The following is a 20681-nucleotide window of genomic DNA, read 5'->3' as shown; positions in this document are numbered from 1 at the left end:
TTATGCATCAAACAATTACATTTTCTCATTCATCCAAACTAATCACTGAACATCAATTTCATATTTTCTTCACTAAAATATTACTGTGCTTGATGTCATCAAGTGGAGCGGATCATTTTTTTTTCATTTGTTCACACATTTTTCCAATTTATATATATTTTGTTAAAGATTCTTAGCCTATGTCATTGCATACCAATCTGTTTATTAAAAGTTAAGGTTCACTGTAAACACATATGTTACACCAAAATAAAAACGCTTCAGATAATGTCTTGATATTCAATTCAGTTTCTCACATGACATCTTATGAAGTTAGTAGAAATGTTACAGACTTTTGAATCTCAAACACTTTCAATACTGTGCACTGATATTTTCTTTTTTGCAATATAAGCACATTCATGATTTTTTTTACAAACGTTAAAAACTTTCACATTGTGTAGCAATATACTGAAACAATTATAAAAATATTTGTTTTTATTTTGAATGATGCAGGGCATCTGAAGAGAGATTTTTCTAACAAAATGAAAGTATAATTTTTAGCAATAGGTATCTAGGAAAAGGCCACTACATATGTTATAAGTTCCAAATTTCCACAACCTGGCAAATACTGGTACATGCTAGCAAATTTAGATTTGCAATTACAAAATATGATTCTAATTTTTTCCTTTGCTCTTTATTCTAACACTACACTAAGTTTACTGTGTTATTTCGCTACAGTTGATATTGTGTAGAACAATAAGAAAATCATAGTGAACAATGCATTCAACAAAATTTCACACACATTTCTAGATACCTATATCTAATAAGTTCAAAAGAAAGGACACACTTAGGGAGGTATTTTGGTGGTCAAGTCACTAAAAAGAGATTAGCTGGTTTCCCGGCATAGCCCAGGATATAATAAAGATTGACTGAAATACATGTTCTAGCTGGTTTCTAGGCGTTGCCAGGGATGTAATATAGACACATTATGTTGTATATTACCTGTTCTCTTCTCCCTAAGGTAAAACAATTTCATATACATGCTGTAAATTACCTATGCTAGGGATAAAACATGAACAATATCAGTCCTAGGGTAGATAAAACAAATAATACATAGAGATGAAAGATTCCTCTCCCCTAAGAATCAAACATATGTTCAATATCTGCTTTTGTTTTTTCATTGTTTATACGGTCCCGAGCAACGCCGGGTAGCCCTGCTAGTTCTTAATAAAAAGAAATCCAACCTATGAACAACACTAAAAACTTGTGAAATAGAAGCACTTCCACTTCACTTCACTCACGTGAGATAAAAACTGCATTTATTACTTCAAAACGCTGTAAGTAAAATAAACCATTCAATTATACTATAGGGACAGTTGAAATATCACCCATATATGAAAGGCTCCTACAGTCTTAACAGACTATGGATACCCACAGTAGGGGTACCTACGCGTTAAATTTTTGCGGCAGGAGGTGCGTAATCTCCAACCACAACTCTCCTGAGTCGACATTGTTAAATAGTAGTACCTATTTACTATGCCTCCCCATGGGACAGAGTTAGACACCAGGGTCGTTTTTTAACGTGGAGAAAAGGTACAAAAATAAAAATTGTCTCAGTCGTGAAGGATTCCTCCTCCACCGAAAGAGAACAAGAAATAGAAGTGCAGCTGCAGCATCTGAAGAACAGATGCTACACTTTGATCTCGTCCCGAAGGCCATTGTTAAATAGTAGTAGCAAGTGGAGTGTGTGTGTGTGTGTGTGTGTGTCTGTGTGCGTGCGCGCGTGCGCGTGTGTGGGTGCCCGGAAAACCGATTTTAGGAAAACTCGTACCCGGAAAACTCGTCCTCTTTTGCTAGGTAGGAAAACTGGTCCCTTATTGAATAAGTATCGATTGAAAACACATTTTATGACCGTTCTTGAAGGAGATATTGTCTTTAAAAGAGAATACACATCAATATTTTTTAAAAATATTTTTACTTGTTTACTCTTGTTTAAAAAAAATTAAATTAATTTTTCTAAGTTTTCGTTTTCTACCTAGCTTTGAAAGTTTTTGGTGTTTCAACTTATTTTAAATAGTTTATTTAGTTTTTTTTAAAAAGAAAAGTAATGTCGAGTATTACTTATGAACAAAAAATGTCCGACATAAGAGGATCACGTTTTAGGAGGGTAATTGCTTAAAAATAGAAAATTAAAGAAAATATTAAGGTAGATATACTTTTAAAACGAGCCCCCCCCCCAAAAAAAAAAAAAGAAAATAAACTTGTATATTTTTAGGTAATAATGCACATCCCATAATATTTAAAAACATATTTTTACATGTTGTTTAAAAAAAATAAATTGGGGTTTGTATTACTGTACACATAGATTCGAAAAAGTTGTCAAAAAACAAATATATAACAAATAAATGTTATCAAAAGCAAGATAAGTTACTTTCTACCAAACTGGATATATTTTTCGTGTTTTTATTCAATGTAACATATTTATTCAGCTCGAAAAACATACAGTGTTTACCGATGTATTGGAAAATTCAAGATGGCGTCTGATTCTCTCTTTAACACGGTAAGTTTGGGAAAAAGTGTCATAAATAAAAACCCAGATAAAATACTGTTAAAAACTCGCTCAATATATGCTACCGTGACATAGGTTGACATATATTCGGCGGGTTTTTAATAGTATTTTGTATAGTTTTTTTTATTTATAACACCTTTTCCCAAACTTACCGTGTTAAAGAGAGAATCAGACGCCATCTTGAATTTTCCAATACATCGGTAAACACTGTATGTTTTTTGAATAAATATGTTGGGTTTGTATTACTGTATACATAGATTCGAAAAAGTTGTCAAAAAACAAATATATAACAAATAAATGTTATCAAAGGCAAGATAAGTTACTTTTCTACCAAACTGGGTATATTTTTCGTGTTTTTATTCAATGTAACATATTTATTCAGCTCGAAAAACATACAGTGTTTACCGATGTATGTATTGGTGCCCGGAAAACTCGTCCCGGGAAAACTCGTCCCGGGAAAACTAGTCTCCGGAAAACTCGTCTCCGGAAAACTCGTCCCCTTTCGCTAGGTAGGAAAACTGGTAAAACTATACAAACACCGTGACAGCGAATTAACCCTAACCCTAACCCTAACCCCCTAACCCTAACCCTAACCCTAACCCTAACGCTGTCACGGTGTTTGTATAATAATACCGGAAAACTGGCCCCTTATTGAATAAATATCGATTGAAAACACATTTTATGAGCGTTCTTGAAGGAGATATTGTTTTTTAAAATAGACTATAGCCCCCCCATAATATTTAAAAAAAATATTTTTACTTGTTTAATGTTTTTTTTTTTTTTTTTTTTTTTTTTAAATAAAATCGATTTTCTAAGTGTCCGTTTTCTACCTAACTGGCTAAGTTCTTAGTGGTTTCACCTCATTTTAAAGCGTTTATTATGTTCATACAAAGTTAATTACAATTTTTTTTGTTCTTATTTTAACGATTTTTTTGGAGTCATAAAAACAATAATAATGTTTTGTTTTTTTAATCATGATAGTTTTTTGTTGTTATGTTTTTATTTTCTCTCATACAAAATGCACTCATGCGTTATTTAAAATTATAATTTTATCAATTATCAACATTTATTGTCGTCCTGTCAAATTTTGCAAAAATTAACTAATAAATTAAAAACGAAATATTTTTTTGGCGCGAGAGATGCCATAACAATTTCTGGTTAACTAATTTTTAATTTTTTAAAATTTTTACTTCAAAATTCTAAAATCAATCATTAAGAGAAAAAGTAATCACTAAATAAATTTATTAATCAATTTTATTGAAAACTCCGCTATCGTTTATCAAGAATCTTTTTAATTTCATTCTTTGTGGTGCCGGGAAAACTCGTCCCGGGAAAACTCGTCTCCGGAAAACTCGTCTCCGGAAAACTCGTCTCCGGAAAACTCGTCTCCGGAAAACTCGTCCCCTTTCGCTAGGTAGGAAAACTGGTCCCTTATTGAATAAATATCGATTGAAAACACATTTTATGATCGTTCTTGAAGGAGATATTGTTTTTTAAAATAAACTATAGCCCCCCCCCATAATATTTAAAAAAAAATATTTTTACTTGTTTAATGTTTTTTTTGGGGTTTTTTTTAAAATAAAATCGATTTTCTAAGTGTCCGTTTTCTACCTAACTGGCTAAGTTCTTAGTGGTTTAACTTATTTTAAAGCGTTTATTATGTTTATACAAAGTTAATTACAAATTTTTTTTGTTCGTATTTAACGATGTTTTTTGGAGTCATAAAAACAATAAAAAAAACAAAACCCAAAAATTAAAATACAGGGAGCGATTCCGATTCGATTCTTCGTTACGCTTTTGGTTTTGTTTTTTAATTATGATGGTTTTTTGTTGTTATGTTTTTGTTTTCTGTCATACCAAATGCACTCATGCGTTATTTAAAATTATGATTTTATCAATTATCAACATTTATTGTCGTCCTGTCAAATTTTGCAAAAATTAACTAATAAATTAAAAGCGAAATATTTTTTTGGCGCGAGAGATGCCATGTGCTAACAATCTCTCGTTAACTCATTTTTAATTTTTTTAATTTTTACTTAAAAATTCTAAAATCAATCATTAAGAGAGAAAGTAATCACTGAATAAATTTATTAATCAATTTTATTGAAAACTCCGCTATCGTTTATCATTTTTTTGTTGGTTGCTTTTCGAAGGGAGATATAGGTTTTACCCCCCCCTCTCTGTCTAAATTATATTTCAAAAAATATTAAAATTTATTATTTTCTTTTTAAAACCAAATCTCCCTCAGTAATTTCTTTAATTTTCTATTTTTTAGCGATTATCAAGACCCCCTTAGATGTGATATACCGGGCATTATTTCTCGTTCTCCCGTAACACTCGACATGTTTTTTTTGTTTTTTTTTTGTTTTTTTTCTTTACCAAATAAACGATTCCAAATAAATTAAATAAACAACATAGTCGGCGAGGTAGAAAAATCGATTTTACCCTTTTATAAACAACAGGGTAATCGTGAAGAAAGAGAGAGCCTGTTTCCTCCGTTTGACTATAGGTGGCGTTACTGTCTGTCCACCCAGTTACGGAAGCACAAAATGTATATAATGCCACCCTTGAAATAAAAATAAATGTTTTTGTTATATTTTAATTTTAAAAATGTTTTTTTTTGGGGGGGGTGCAAACATATTTAAGTTTTGTTTTTGTTTTTTCAAACATATTTACGTTTTTTTTTTTTTTTTTGCAAGCATATTTAAGTTTTATTTTTCGAAACATTTACGTGTTGTTGCTTTTTTATTTTAAAACATTTACGGTTTTTTTTTTTGGTTTTTTTTTTTTTTTGCAAGCATAAACAAAATATTTTTGAAATATTTTTCTTTTTGAAAAGTTTGCTTATGCACTTATTGGTACCGCGCTATTTTTTAATAGTAGTTTCAAGTAAGATTCAGGTTTTACAATATCCTTTATATATATATATATATATATATATATATATATATATATATATATATATATATATATATATATATATATATATATATATATATATATATATATATATATATATATATAAATACTTGCGGAAAAGGTAAAATAAGTGCAGAAAAATTAAGAAAAAAGGGGGGGGGGTCCATAAAAAAGAGAAAAGAAAAAACGTTGATTTTTTTTATTATTATCATAAGAGCGTAAAAAATACTCGCGGAAAAACGGTTGTACCCATAAATATGTTTAAAAGAAAAATATAGCAAAAACATTTAGTTTATGCTTGCAAAAAAAAACAAAAAAAAAAACGTAAATGTTTAAAAATAAACAAGCATCAAAACGTAAATGTTTGGAAAAATTACCAACAACAGTATATAAGTAAATTCTTTTTATATTAATATAAAAAAAAAAAATATGCGGTCTCGTTTATGAACATAATAAACGCTTTTATTAAAAATACAAAAAAAAACATTAAACAAGTAAAAATATTTTTTAAAAATATTATGGGGGGGGGCTATAGTTTATTTACAAAAAATATCTCCTTCAAGAACGATCATAAAATGTGTTTTCAATCGATATTTATTCAATAAGGGACCAGTTTTCCTACCTAGCGAAAGGGGACGAGTTTTCCGGAGACGAGTTTTCCGGAGACGAGTTTTCCGGAGACGAGTTTTCCCGGCACCTGTTAGCACGAATTTAGGAAAACTCGTCCCGGGAAAACTCGTCTCCGGAAAACTCGTCTCCGGAAAACTCGACCCCGGAAAACTCGTCCCCTTTCGCTAGGTAGGAAAACTAGTCCCTCCTCACTCATTGAATAAATATCGAATGAAAGCACATTTTATGATCGTTCTTGAAGGAGATATTGTTTTTTAAAATAGACTATAGCCCCCATAATATTTTTTAAAAATATTTTTACTTGTTTAATGTTCTTTTTTTTTTTTTTTAAATAAAATCGATTTTCGGGTTTATTATCACATCTTAGGGGTCTTGATAATCGCTAAAAAATAGAAAATTAAAGAAATTACCAAGGGAGATTTGGTTTTTAAAAAAAATAATAAATTTTAATATTTTTAAAAATATAATTTAGAGAGAGAGTGGGGGGGGGGGTAAGAACTATATTTCCCTCCGAAAAACAACCAACAAAAAATGAATTTAGGAAAACTCGTCCCGAGAAAACTCGTCTCGGGAAAACTCGTCTCCGGAAAACTCGTCTCCGGAAAACTCGTCCCCTTTCGCTAGGTAGGAAAACTGGTCCCTTATTGAATAAATATCGATTGAAAACACATTTTATGATCGTTCTTGAAGGAGATATTGTTTTTTAAAATAAACTATAGCCCCCCCCCATAATATTTTTTAAAAAATATTTTTACTTGTTTAATGTTTTTTTTTTTTTTTCTTTTTTTTTTTTTAAATAAAATCGATTTTCTAAGTGTCCGTTTTCTACCTAACTGGCTAAGTTCTTAGTGGTTTAACTTATTTTAAAGCGTTTATTATGTTTATACAAAGTTAATTACAAATTTTTTTTGTTCGGTATTATTATACAAACACCGTGACAGCGTTAGGGTTAGGATTAGGGTTAGGGTTAGGGTTAGGGTTTAGGGTTAGGGTTAGGTTTAGGGTTAGGGTTAGGTTTAGGGTTAGGGTTAGGGTTAGGGTTGGGGTTAGGGTTGGGGTTAGGGTTAGGGTTAATTCGCTGTCACGGTGTTTGTATAGTTTTACCTTTTGTTCTTATTTTAACGATGTTTTTTGGAGTCATAAAAACAATAAAAAAAAACAAAACCCAAAAATTAAAAAACAGGGAGCGATTCCGATTCGATTCTTCGTTACGCTTTTGGTTTTGTTTTTTAATTATGATGGTTTTTTGTTGTTATGTTTTTGTTTTCTGTCATACCAAATGCACTCATGCGTTATTTAAAATTATGATTTTATCAATTATCAACATTTATTGTCGTCCTGTCAAATTTTGCAAAAATTAACTAATAAATTAAAAGCGAAATATTTTTTTGGCGCGAGATGCCATGTGTGCTAACAGGTGCCGGGAAAACTCGTCCCGGGAAAACTCGTCTCGGGAAAACTCGTCTCCGGAAAACTCGTCTCCGGAAAACTCGTCCCCTTTCGCTAGGTAGGAAAACTGGTCCCTTATTGAATAAATATCGATTGAAAACACATTTTATGATCGTTCTTGAAGGAGATATTTTTTGTAAATAAACTATAGCCCCCCCCCCCCATAATATTTTAAAAAAATATTTTTACTTGTTTAATGTTTTTTTTTGTATTTTTAATAAAAGCGTTTATTATGTTCATAAACGAGACCGCATATTTTTTTTTTTATATTAATATAAAAAGAATTTACTTATATACTGTTGTTGGTAATTTTTCCAAACATTTACGTTTTGATGCTTGTTTATTTTTAAACATTTACGTTTTTTTTTTTTTTTTTTTGCAAGCATAAACTAAATGTTTTTGCTATATTTTTCTTTTAAACATATTTATGGGTACAACCGTTTTTCCGCGAGTATTTTTTACGCTCTTATGATAATAATAAAAAAAATCAACGTTTTTTCTTTTCTCTTTTTTATGGACCCCCCCCCTTTTTTCTTAATTTTTCTGCACTTATTTTACCTTTTCCGCAAGTATTTTATATATATATATATATATATATATATATATATATATATATATATATATATATATATATATATATATATATATATATATAAAGGATATTGTAAAACCTGAATCTTACTTGAAACTACTATTAAAAAATAGCGCGGTACCAATAAGTGCATAAGCAAACTTTTCAAAAAGAAAAATATTTCAAAAATATTTAGTTTATGCTTGCAAAAAAAAAAAAAAACCAAAAAAAAAAAAAACCGTAAATGTTTTAAAATAAAAAAGCAACAACACGTAAATGTTTCGAAAAATAAAACTTAAATATGCTTGCAAAAACAAAAAAAAAAAAAACGTAAATATGTTTGAAAAAACAAAAACAAAACTTAAATATGTTTGCACCCCCCCCCAAAAAAAAAACATTTTTAAAATTAAAATATAACAAAAACATTTATTTTTATTTCAAGGGTGGCATTATATACATTTTGTGCTTCCGTAACTGGGTGGACAGACAGTAACGCCACCTATAGTCAAACGGAGGAAACAGGCTCTCTCTTTCTTCACGATTACCCTGTTGTTTATAAAAGGGTAAAATCGATTTTTCTACCTCGCCGACTATGTTGTTTATTTAATTTATTTGGAATCGTTTATTTGGTAAAGAAAAAAAACAAAAAAAAAAAAAAAAACATGTCGAGTGTTACGGGAGAACGAGAAATAATGCCCGGTATATCACATCTAAGGGGGTCTTGATAATCGCTAAAAAATAGAAAATTAAAGAAATTACTGAGGGAGATTTGGTTTTAAAAAGAAAATAATAAATTTTAATATTTTTTGAAATATAATTTAGACAGAGAGGGGGGGGTAAAACCTATATCTCCCTTCGAAAAGCAACCAACAAAAAAATGATAAACGATAGCGGAGTTTTCAATAAAATTGATTAATAAATTTATTCAGTGATTACTTTCTCTCTTAATGATTGATTTTAGAATTTTTAAGTAAAAATTAAAAAAATTAAAAATGAGTTAACGAGAGATTGTTAGCACATGGCATCTCTCGCGCCAAAAAAATATTTCGCTTTTAATTTATTAGTTAATTTTTGCAAAATTTGACAGGACGACAATAAATGTTGATAATTGATAAAATCATAATTTTAAATAACGCATGAGTGCATTTGGTATGACAGAAAACAAAAACATAACAACAAAAAACCATCATAATTAAAAAACAAAACCAAAAGCGTAACGAAGAATCGAATCGGAATCGCTCCCTGTATTTTAATTTTTGGGTTTTGTTTTTTTTATTGTTTTTATGACTCCAAAAAACATCGTTAAATACGAACAAAAAAAATTTGTAATTAACTTTGTATAAACATAATAAACGCTTTAAAATAAGTTAAACCACTAAGAACTTAGCCAGTTAGGTAGAAAACGGACACTTAGAAAATCGATTTTATTTTAAAAAAAACCCCAAAAAAAACATTAAACAAGTAAAAATATTTTTTTTTAAATATTATGGGGGGGGGGCTATAGTTTATTTTAAAAAACAATATCTCCTTCAAGAACGATCATAAAATGTGTTTTCAATCGATATTTATTCAATAAGGGACCAGTTTTCCTACCTAGCGAAAGGGGACGAGTTTTCCGGAGACGAGTTTTCCGGAGACGAGTTTTCCGGAGACGAGTTTTCCGGAGACGAGTTTTCCCGGGACGAGTTTTCCCGGCACCACAAAGAATGAAATTAAAAAGATTCTTGATAAACGATAGCGGAGTTTTCAATAAAATTGATTAATAAATTTATTTAGTGATTACTTTTTCTCTTAATGATTGATTTTAGAATTTTGAAGTAAAAATTTTAAAAAATTAAAAATTAGTTAACCAGAAATTGTTATGGCATCTCTCGCGCCAAAAAAATATTTCGTTTTTAATTTATTAGTTAATTTTTGCAAAATTTGACAGGACGACAATAAATGTTGATAATTGATAAAATTATAATTTTAAATAACGCATGAGTGCATTTTGTATGAGAGAAAATAAAAACATAACAACAAAAAACTATCATGATTAAAAAAACAAAACATTATTATTGTTTTTATGACTCCAAAAAAATCGTTAAAATAAGAACAAAAAAAATTGTAATTAACTTTGTATGAACATAATAAACGCTTTAAAATGAGGTGAAACCACTAAGAACTTAGCCAGTTAGGTAGAAAACGGACACTTAGAAAATCGATTTTATTTAAAAAAAAAAAAAAAAAAAAAAAAAACATTAAACAAGTAAAAATATTTTTTTTAAATATTATGGGGGGGCTATAGTCTATTTTAAAAAACAATATCTCCTTCAAGAACGCTCATAAAATGTGTTTTCAATCGATATTTATTCAATAAGGGGCCAGTTTTCCGGTATTATTATACAAACACCGTGACAGCGTTAGGGTTAGGGTTAGGGTTAGGGTTAGGGGGTTAGGGTTAGGGTTAGGGTTAATTCGCTGTCACGGTGTTTGTATAGTTTTACCAGTTTTCCTACCTAGCGAAAGGGGACGAGTTTTCCGGAGACGAGTTTTCCGGAGACTAGTTTTCCCGGGACGAGTTTTCCCGGGACGAGTTTTCCGGGCACCAATACATACATCGGTAAACACTGTATGTTTTTCGAGCTGAATAAATATGTTACATTGAATAAAAACACGAAAAATATACCCAGTTTGGTAGAAAAGTAACTTATCTTGCCTTTGATAACATTTATTTGTTATATATTTGTTTTTTGACAACTTTTTCGAATCTATGTATACAGTAATACAAACCCAACATATTTATTCAAAAAACATACAGTGTTTACCGATGTATTGGAAAATTCAAGATGGCGTCTGATTCTCTCTTTAACACGGTAAGTTTGGGAAAAGGTGTTATAAATAAAAAAAACTATACAAAATACTATTAAAAACCCGCCGAATATATGTCAACCTATGTCACGGTAGCATATATTGAGCGAGTTTTTAACAGTATTTTATCTGGGTTTTTATTTATGACACTTTTTCCCAAACTTACCGTGTTAAAGAGAGAATCAGACGCCATCTTGAATTTTCCAATACATCGGTAAACACTGTATGTTTTTCGAGCTGAATAAATATGTTACATTGAATAAAAACACGAAAAATATATCCAGTTTGGTAGAAAGTAACTTATCTTGCTTTTGATAACATTTATTTGTTATATATTTGTTTTTTGACAACTTTTTCGAATCTATGTGTACAGTAATACAAACCCCAATTTATTTTTTTTAAACAACATGTAAAAATATGTTTTTAAATATTATGGGATGTGCATTATTACCTAAAAATATACAAGTTTATTTTCTTTTTTTTTTTGGGGGGGGGGGGGCTCGTTTTAAAAGTATATCTACCTTAATATTTTCTTTAATTTTCTATTTTTAAGCAATTACCCTCCTAAAACGTGATCCTCTTATGTCGGACATTTTTTGTTCATAAGTAATACTCGACATTACTTTTCTTTTTAAAAAAAACTAAATAAACTATTTAAAATAAGTTGAAACACCAAAAACTTTCAAAGCTAGGTAGAAAACGAAAACTTAGAAAAATTAATTTAATTTTTTTTAAACAAGAGTAAACAAGTAAAAATATTTTTAAAAAATATTGATGTGTATTCTCTTTTAAAGACAATATCTCCTTCAAGAACGGTCATAAAATGTGTTTTCAATCGATACTTATTCAATAAGGGACCAGTTTTCCTACCTAGCAAAAGAGGACGAGTTTTCCGGGTACGAGTTTTCCTAAAATCGGTTTTCCGGGCACCCACACACGCGCACGCGCGCACGCACACAGACACACACACACACACACACACACTCCACTTGCTACTACTATTTAACAATGGCCCTTCGGGACGAGATCAAAGTGTAGCATCTGTTCTTCAGATGCTGCAGCTGCACTTCTATTTCTTGTTCTCTTTCGGTGGAGGAGGAATCCTTCACGACTGAGACAATTTTTATTTTTGTACCTTTTCTCCACGTTAAAAAACGACCCTGGTGTCTAACTCTGTCCCATGGGGAGGCATAGTAAATAGGTACTACTATTTAACAATGTCGACTCAGGAGAGTTGTGGTTGGAGATTACGCACCTCCTGCCGCAAAAATTTAACGCGTAGGTACCCCTACTGTGGGTATCCATAGTCTGTTAAGACTGTAGGAGCCTTTCATATATGGGTGATATTTCAACTGTCCCTATAGTATAATTGAATGGTTTATTTTACTTACAGCGTTTTGAAGTAATAAATGCAGTTTTTATCTCACGTGAGTGAAGTGAAGTGGAAGTGCTTCTATTTCACAAGTTTTTAGTGTTGTTCATAGGTTGGATTTCTTTTTATTAAGAACTAGCAGGGCTACCCGGCGTTGCTCGGGACCGTATAAACAATGAAAAAACAAAAGCAGATATTGAACATATGTTTGATTCTTAGGGGAGAGGAATCTTTCATCTCTATGTATTATTTGTTTTATCTACCCTAGGACTGATATTGTTCATGTTTTATCCCTAGCATAGGTAATTTACAGCATGTATATGAAATTGTTTTACCTTAGGGAGAAGAGAACAGGTAATATACAACATAATGTGTCTATATTACATCCCTGGCAACGCCTAGAAACCAGCTAGAACATGTATTTCAGTCAATCTTTATTATATCCTGGGCTATGCCGGGAAACCAGCTAATCTCTTTTTAGTGACTTGACCACCAAAATACCTCCCTAAGTGTGTCCTTTCTTTTGAACTTATTAGATATAGGTATCTAGAAATGTGTGTGAAATTTTGTTGAATGCATTGTTCACTATGATTTTCTTATTGTTCTACACAATATCAACTGTAGCGAAATAACACAGTAAACTTAGTGTAGTGTTAGAATAAAGAGCAAAGGAAAAAATTAGAATCATATTTTGTAATTGCAAATCTAAATTTGCTAGCATGTACCAGTATTTGCCAGGTTGTGGAAATTTGGAACTTATAACATATGTAGTGGCCTTTTCCTAGATACCTATTGCTAAAAATTATACTTTCATTTTGTTAGAAAAATCTCTCTTCAGATGCCCTGCATCATTCAAAATAAAAACAAATATTTTTATAATTGTTTCAGTATATTGCTACACAATGTGAAAGTTTTTAACGTTTGTAAAAAAAATCATGAATGTGCTTATATTGCAAAAAAGAAAATATCAGTGCACAGTATTGAAAGTGTTTGAGATTCAAAAGTCTGTAACATTTCTACTAACTTCATAAGATGTCATGTGAGAAACTGAATTGAATATCAAGACATTATCTGAAGCGTTTTTATTTTGGTGTAACATATGTGTTTACAGTGAACCTTAACTTTTAATAAACAGATTGGTATGCAATGACATAGGCTAAGAATCTTTAACAAAATATATATAAATTGGAAAAATGTGTGAACAAATGAAAAAAAAATGATCCGCTCCACTTGATGACATCAAGCACAGTAATATTTTAGTGAAGAAAATATGAAATTGATGTTCAGTGATTAGTTTGGATGAATGAGAAAATGTAATTGTTTGATGCATAAAAATAACTCAGTTGCTGTATTTGATATTAAGCAGCAAAATATAGTGATTTGAATATTTGGGAAAACATCAAACCAGATTATGTAAAAAGAAAAAAAAAAGATGAAATTAGAAAATATATATTTTATGTTTATGAGTTCTGCCAATCAAAATTTTGTGGCAGAAATTGGGTGATTACCATGCAATTTTATTTTGGTAAAATTCTTAAATTATTAGAATGTTTATTATAATTTCTAATTAGTGACTTGTTATAATCAAAATCCGCCCTAAAGAGTGTCCTTTCTTTTATTAGGTATCAGAGTAGGTATCAAGATTTCTACTTCTATACAAATGTGATATTTCAGATCTGTACATAAAAAATTTGTTGAATATATAGGTTGAGAATTGTTCTGTGTCGCTCTCTCTCACACACACACGCATTCTCACTTTTATAGATATAATAGATAGATTACTCTAGATATATTTCCATATGTCTGAATACCCTATATACAAATTTTCAAATCTGTAGATAAAAAAATTTGTTGAGTATATAGGTTGAAAATTGTTCTCTCTCTCTCTCTCACACACACATTCTCAATTTTAGAGATATAATAGATAGATTATGCTAGATATATTTCCATATGTCTGAATACCCTATATACAAATTTTCTAATCTGTAGATCAAATATTTGTTGAATATATAGGTTGAAAATTGTTCTTACTCTCTCTCTCTCTCTCTCTGGCTACCTCACACACACATTCTAACTTTTATAGATATAATAGATAGATTATGCTAGATATATTTCCATATGTGTGAATACCCTATATACAAATTTTCTAATTTGTAGATAAAAAATTTGTAGAGTGCATAGGTTGAGAATTGTTCTCTCTATCTCTCACACACACACATTCTAACTTTTAATGATATAATAGATTATGCTAGATATATTTCGATATTTCTGAATACCCTATATATAAAAATTTGTTGAATGTATAGGTTGAGAACTGTTCTCTCTCTCTCTCTCTCTCTCTCGCTCACACACACACACACATTCTCACTTTTATAGATATAATAGAAAGATTATCCTAGATATATTTCTATTTGTATGAATACTCTATATACAAATTTTCAAATCTGTAGATAAAGAATTTGTTGAGTATATGGGTTGAGAATTGTTCTCTCTCTCTCTCACACACACACACACATTCTCACTTTTATAGATATAATAGATTATGCTAGATATATTTCCATATGTCTGAATACCCTATATACAAATTTTCAAATCTGTAGATAAAAAATTTGTTGAGTATATAGGTTGAGAATTGTTCTCTCTCTCTCTATCACACACATTCTCACTTTTATAGATATAATAGACAGATTATGCCAGATATATTGAAATATGTCTGAATGCCCAATATACAAATTTTGAAATCTGTAGATAAAAAATTTGTTGTATACATAGGTTGACAATTGTCCTCTCTCTCACACACACACACATTCTCACTTTTATACATATAATAGATAGATTATGCTAGATATATTTCTATATGTCTGAACACCCTATATACAAATGTTCAAATCTGTGGATAAAAAATTTGTTGAATGTATAGGTTGAGAATTTTTATCTCTCTCTTTTTCTCTCTCTCTCTCTCTCGCTATCTCACACACACGCATTCTCACTTTTATAGATAAAATAGATAGATTATGCTAGATATATTTCCATATGTCTGAATACCCTATATACAAAGTTTCAAATCTGTAGATAAAAAATTTGTTGAATATATAGGTTTAGAATTGTTCTCTCTCTCTCTCTCTCACACACACATTCTAACTTTTGTAGTTATAATAGATAGATTATGCTAGATATATTTCCATATGTCTGAATACCCTATATACAAATTTTCTAAACTGTAGGTAAAAAATTTGTTGAGTATGTAGGTTAAGAATTGTTCTCTCTCTCTCTCACACACACACACACACACAAGTTCTCACTTTTATAGATATAATAGATAGATTATGCTAGATATATTTCTATATGTCTGCCTACCCTATATACAAATTTCCAAATCTGTGCCCAAAAATGTGTGGAATATATAGGTTGAGAATTGTTCTCTCTCTCTCTCTCTCTCTCACACATATTCTCACTTTTATAGGTTATATAGGTTGAGAATTTTTTGCTCTTTCCATCACTCACATTCACACTTTTATAGATATAATACATAGATTATGCCAGATATATTTACATATGTCTGAATACCCAATATACACATTTTCAAATCTGTAGATAAAAAATTAGTTGAATATATAGGTTGAGAATTGTTCTCTCTCTCTCTCTCTCTTTCTCTCTCTCTCACACACACATTCTCACTTTTATAGATATAATAGATAGATTATGCTAGATATATTTCCATACGTCTGAATACCCTATATCCAAATTTTCTAATATGTAGATAAAAAATTTGTTGAATATATAGGGTGAGAATTTTCCTTCCTCTCTTTCTCTCTCTCTCTTTCTCACACACACACAAGCTGAAAATTGTTCTCTCTCTCTCTCTGACTCTCTCTCTCTCTCTCTCACACACACACACATGGTCATTTTATAGATATAATAGATAGGTTATGCTAGATATATTTCTATATGTCTGAATACCCTATATACAAATTTTTAAATCTGTAGATAAAAAATTTGTTGAGTATATAGGTTGAGAATTGTTCTTTCTCTCTCTCTCACACACACATTCTCACTTTTATAGATATAATAGATTATGCTAGATATATTTCCAAATGTCTGAATACCCTATATACAAATTTTCAAATCTGTAAAGATAGAATTTGTTGAATATATAGGTTGAGAATTGTTCTCTCTCTCTCTCTTTCACACACATTCTCACTTTTATAGATATAATAGATAGATTATGCTAGATATATTTCCTTATGTCTGAATACCCTATATACAAATTATCAAATCTGTAGATACAAAATTTGTTGAGTATATAGGTTGAGAATTGTTCTCTCTCTCTCTCTCTCTCACTCACTCACTCACTCACTCACTCACAAACACACACACACATTCTACCTTTTATAGATATAATAGATTATGCTAGATATATTTCCATATGTCTGAATACCCTGTATACAAATTTTCAGATCTGTACATAAAAATTAGTTGAATATATAGGTTGAGAATTGTTCTCTCTCTCTCTCTTCTCTCTCTCTCTTTCACACACATTCTCACTTTTCTAGATATAATAGATAGATTATGCTAGATATATTTCCATATGTCTGAATACCCTATATACAAATTTTATAATCGGTAGATAAAAAATTTGTTGAATATATAGGGTGAGAATTGTACTTACTCTCTCTCTCTCTCTCTCTCTCTCTCTCACGCACACATTCTCACTTTTATGGATATAATAGATAGATTATGCTGGATATATTTCCATATGTCTGAATACCCTATATACAAATGGTCAAATCTGTAGATAACAAATTTATTGAATAGATAGGTTGAGAATTGTTCTCTCTCTCTCTCTCGCAACCTTACACACACAACCACACGCAAACATTCTGACTTTTATAGATATAATAGATCGATTATGCTAGATATATTTCCATATGTCTGAATACCCAATATACAAATTTTCAAATCTGTAGGTAAAAAATTTGTTGAATATATAGGTTGAGAATTGTTCTCTCTCTCTCACACACTCACATTCTCACTTTTATAGATATAATGTATAGATTATGCTAGATATATTTCTATATGTCTGAATACCCTATATACAAAGTTTAAAATCCGTAGATAAAAATACGTTGAGTATATAGGTTGAGAATTGTTCTCTCTCTCTCTTACGCATACACACACACACACACACACACACACACACACACACACACACACATTTTCACTTTTATAGATATAATAGATAGATTATGCTAGATATATTTCCATATGTCTGAATACCCTATATACAAATTTTCAAATCTGTAGATAAAAAATGTATTGAATATATAGGTTGAGAATTGTTGTCTCTCTCTCTCTCTCTCTCTGGCTACCTCACACACACACACATTTTCACTTTTATAGATATAATAGATAGATTATGCTAGATATATTTCCATATGTCTGAATACCCTATATACAAATTTTCAAATCTGTAGATAAAAAATGTATTAAATATATAGGTTGAGAATTGTTGTCTCTCTCTCTCTCTCTCTCTCTCTCTCTCTGGCTACCTCACACACACACACATTTTCACTTTTATAGATATAATAGATAGATTATGCTAGATATATTTCCATATGTCTGAATACCCTATATACAAACTTTCAAATCTGTAGATAAAAAATTTGTTGAGTATATAGGTTGAGAATTGTTCTCTCTCTCTCACACGAAACTGTGCGCTCGGCTTCTTCCCCCCCTTCCCACCCCAAATGCTTGGGAAACTGTGCACTGTTTTTGTTGGTTTTCAAGCTGCCTCTTCCCCCCCCCACACACACAGTTTAACAGTAGTAGGAGGTCAAGAGAAAGAGGGTGAGAGAGAGAGAAGAGTAAGTTGGTGAGAGAGAGAGAAAAGAGAAAGAGGGTGTTGGTTTTATATTTTTATTATCGTCTAATATTTTGAAAGCTGAATTTCTAATAAAATGTGCATCTATAGGAGATAATGCCTGGGAATGTGTTCCCCCCCCACAGTTTAACAGTGGTGTGACGTCAAGAGAAATAGGGTGAGAGAGAGGGAAGAGTAAGTGGGTGAGAGAGAGAAAGAGAGAGAAAAAAAAGAAAGACGGTGTTGGTTTTGTGAAAAAAGTTGTTATTTACAATTGTTCGCATTCTTGGCCTTTTGGTCAAGATCAAAGTGTAGTATCTGTTCTTCAGATGCTGCACTTCTATTTCTTGTTCTCTTTCGGTGGAGGAGAAATCCTCCACGACTGAGACAATTTTTATTTTTGTACCTTTTCTCCACGTTAAAAAACGACCCTGGTGTCTAACTGTCCCGTGGGGAGGCATAATAAATAGATACAATTGTTCGCCATTAGTGGATGTTGACGTCACGTCACGTGACATGACTAAGCGTTTTTTTTTTTTAGTATGAATAACATTTTTTGTTATAATTATAAAGTCTACACTTAATTTTATAGAAAATGATGTATATATAATAGAAAAAAAAAATTACTGGTTTTGTTGGATTCAAGTGGATCCCCCCCCTCCAGTTTAAGAGATAGCAGGTCACGTGGTAATATACAAAATGGCTAGCGTAAATATAAAGATCGGTTTTTTTATCGACGAATATTTTGATATTTTTCCCTCCGAAAAACAACCAACAAAAAATGAATTTAGGAAAACTCGTCCCGAGAAAACTCGTCTCGGGAAAACTCGTCTCCGGAAAACTCGTCTCCGGAAAACTCGTCCCCTTTCGCTAGGTAGGAAAACTGGTCCCTTATTGAATAAATATCGATTGAAAACACATTTTATGATCGTTCTTGAAGGAGATATTGTTTTTTAAAATAAACTATAGCCCCCCCCATAATATTTTTTAAAAAATATTTTTACTTGTTTAATGTTTTTTTTTTTTTTTCTTTTTTTTTTTTTAAATAAAATCGATTTTCTAAGTGTCCGTTTTCTACCTAACTGGCTAAGTTCTTAGTGGTTTAACTTATTTTAAAGCGTTTATTATGTTTATACAAAGTTAATTACAAATTTTTTTTGTTCGGTATTATTATACAAACACCGTGACAGCGTTAGGGTTAGGATTAGGGTTAGGGTTAGGGTTAGGGTTTAGGGTTAGGGTTAGGTTTAGGGTTAGGGTTAGGTTTAGGGTTAGGGTTAGGGTTAGGGTTGGGGTTAGGGTTGGGGTTAGGGTTAGGGTTAATTCGCTGTCACGGTGTTTGTATAGTTTTACCTTTTGTTCTTATTTTAACGATGTTTTTTGGAGTCATAAAAACAATAAAAAAAAACAAAACCCAAAAATTAAAAAACAGGGAGCGATTCCGATTCGATTCTTCGTTACGCTTTTGGTTTTGTTTTTTAATTATGATGGTTTTTTGTTGTTATGTTTTTGTTTTCTGTCATACCAAATGCACTCATGCGTTATTTAAAATTATGATTTTATCAATTATCAACATTTATTGTCGTCCTGTCAAATTTTGCAAAAATTAACTAATAAATTAAAAGCGAAATATTTTTTTGGCGCGAGATGCCATGTGTGCTAACAGGTGCCGGGAAAACTCGTCCCGGGAAAACTCGTCTCGGGAAAACTCGTCTCCGGAAAACTCGTCTCCGGAAAACTCGTCCCCTTTCGCTAGGTAGGAAAACTGGTCCCTTATTGAATAAATATCGATTGAAAACACATTTTATGATCGTTCTTGAAGGAGATATTTTTTGTAAATAAACTATAGCCCCCCCCCATAATATTTTTAAAAAATATTTTTACTTGTTTAATGTTTTTTTTTGTATTTTTAATAAAAGCGTTTATTATGTTCATAAACGAGACCGCATATTTTTTTTTTTATATTAATATAAAAAGAATTTACTTATATACTGTTGTTGGTAATTTTTCCAAACATTTACGTTTTGATGCTTGTTTATTTTTAAACATTTATGTTTTTTTTTTTGTTTTTTTTTGCAAGCATAAACTAAATGTTTTTGCTATATTTTTCTTTTAAACATATTTATGGGTACAACCGTTTTTCCGCGAGTATTTTTTACGCTCTTATGATAATAATAAAAAAAATCAACGTTTTTTCTTTTCTCTTTTTTATGGACCCCCCCCCTTTTTTCTTAATTTTTCTGCACTTATTTTACCTTTTCCGCAAGTATTTTATATATATATATATATATATATATATATATATATATATATATATATATATATATATATATATATATATATATATAAAGGATATTGTAAAACCTGAATCTTACTTGAAACTACTATTAAAAAATAGCGCGGTACCAATAAGTGCATAAGCAAACTTTTCAAAAAGAAAAATATTTCAAAAATATTTTGTTTATGCTTGCAAAAAAAAAAAAAA

General features: G+C 30.5%; 1 protein-coding gene and 1 pseudogene across 1 annotated transcript in view; both read left to right on the top strand.

Moving 5' to 3' along the window:
• Positions 1-1197: 1197 nt before the first annotated feature.
• Positions 1198-20681, top strand: part of LOC145296419 (uncharacterized) — a 30452-nt gene continuing 10968 nt past the window's right edge. Inside the window, exon 1 of the mRNA XM_080142530.1 lies at positions 1198-1313. The gene's annotated coding sequence lies outside the window, so the exon portion shown is untranslated. The remainder of the gene's footprint in view (positions 1314-20681) is intronic.
• On the top strand, positions 18474-18607 carry LOC145242865 (U2 spliceosomal RNA; annotated as a pseudogene).

Source organism: Euprymna scolopes, chromosome 2, assembly GCF_053919585.1.
Source record: "Euprymna scolopes isolate OS-2025 chromosome 2, ASM5391958v1, whole genome shotgun sequence".
Taxonomy (NCBI): Eukaryota; Metazoa; Mollusca; class Cephalopoda; order Sepiida; family Sepiolidae; genus Euprymna; species Euprymna scolopes.
Note: the sequence above shows the minus strand (reverse complement) of the source record. Positions and strands in the feature narration are given on the sequence as shown.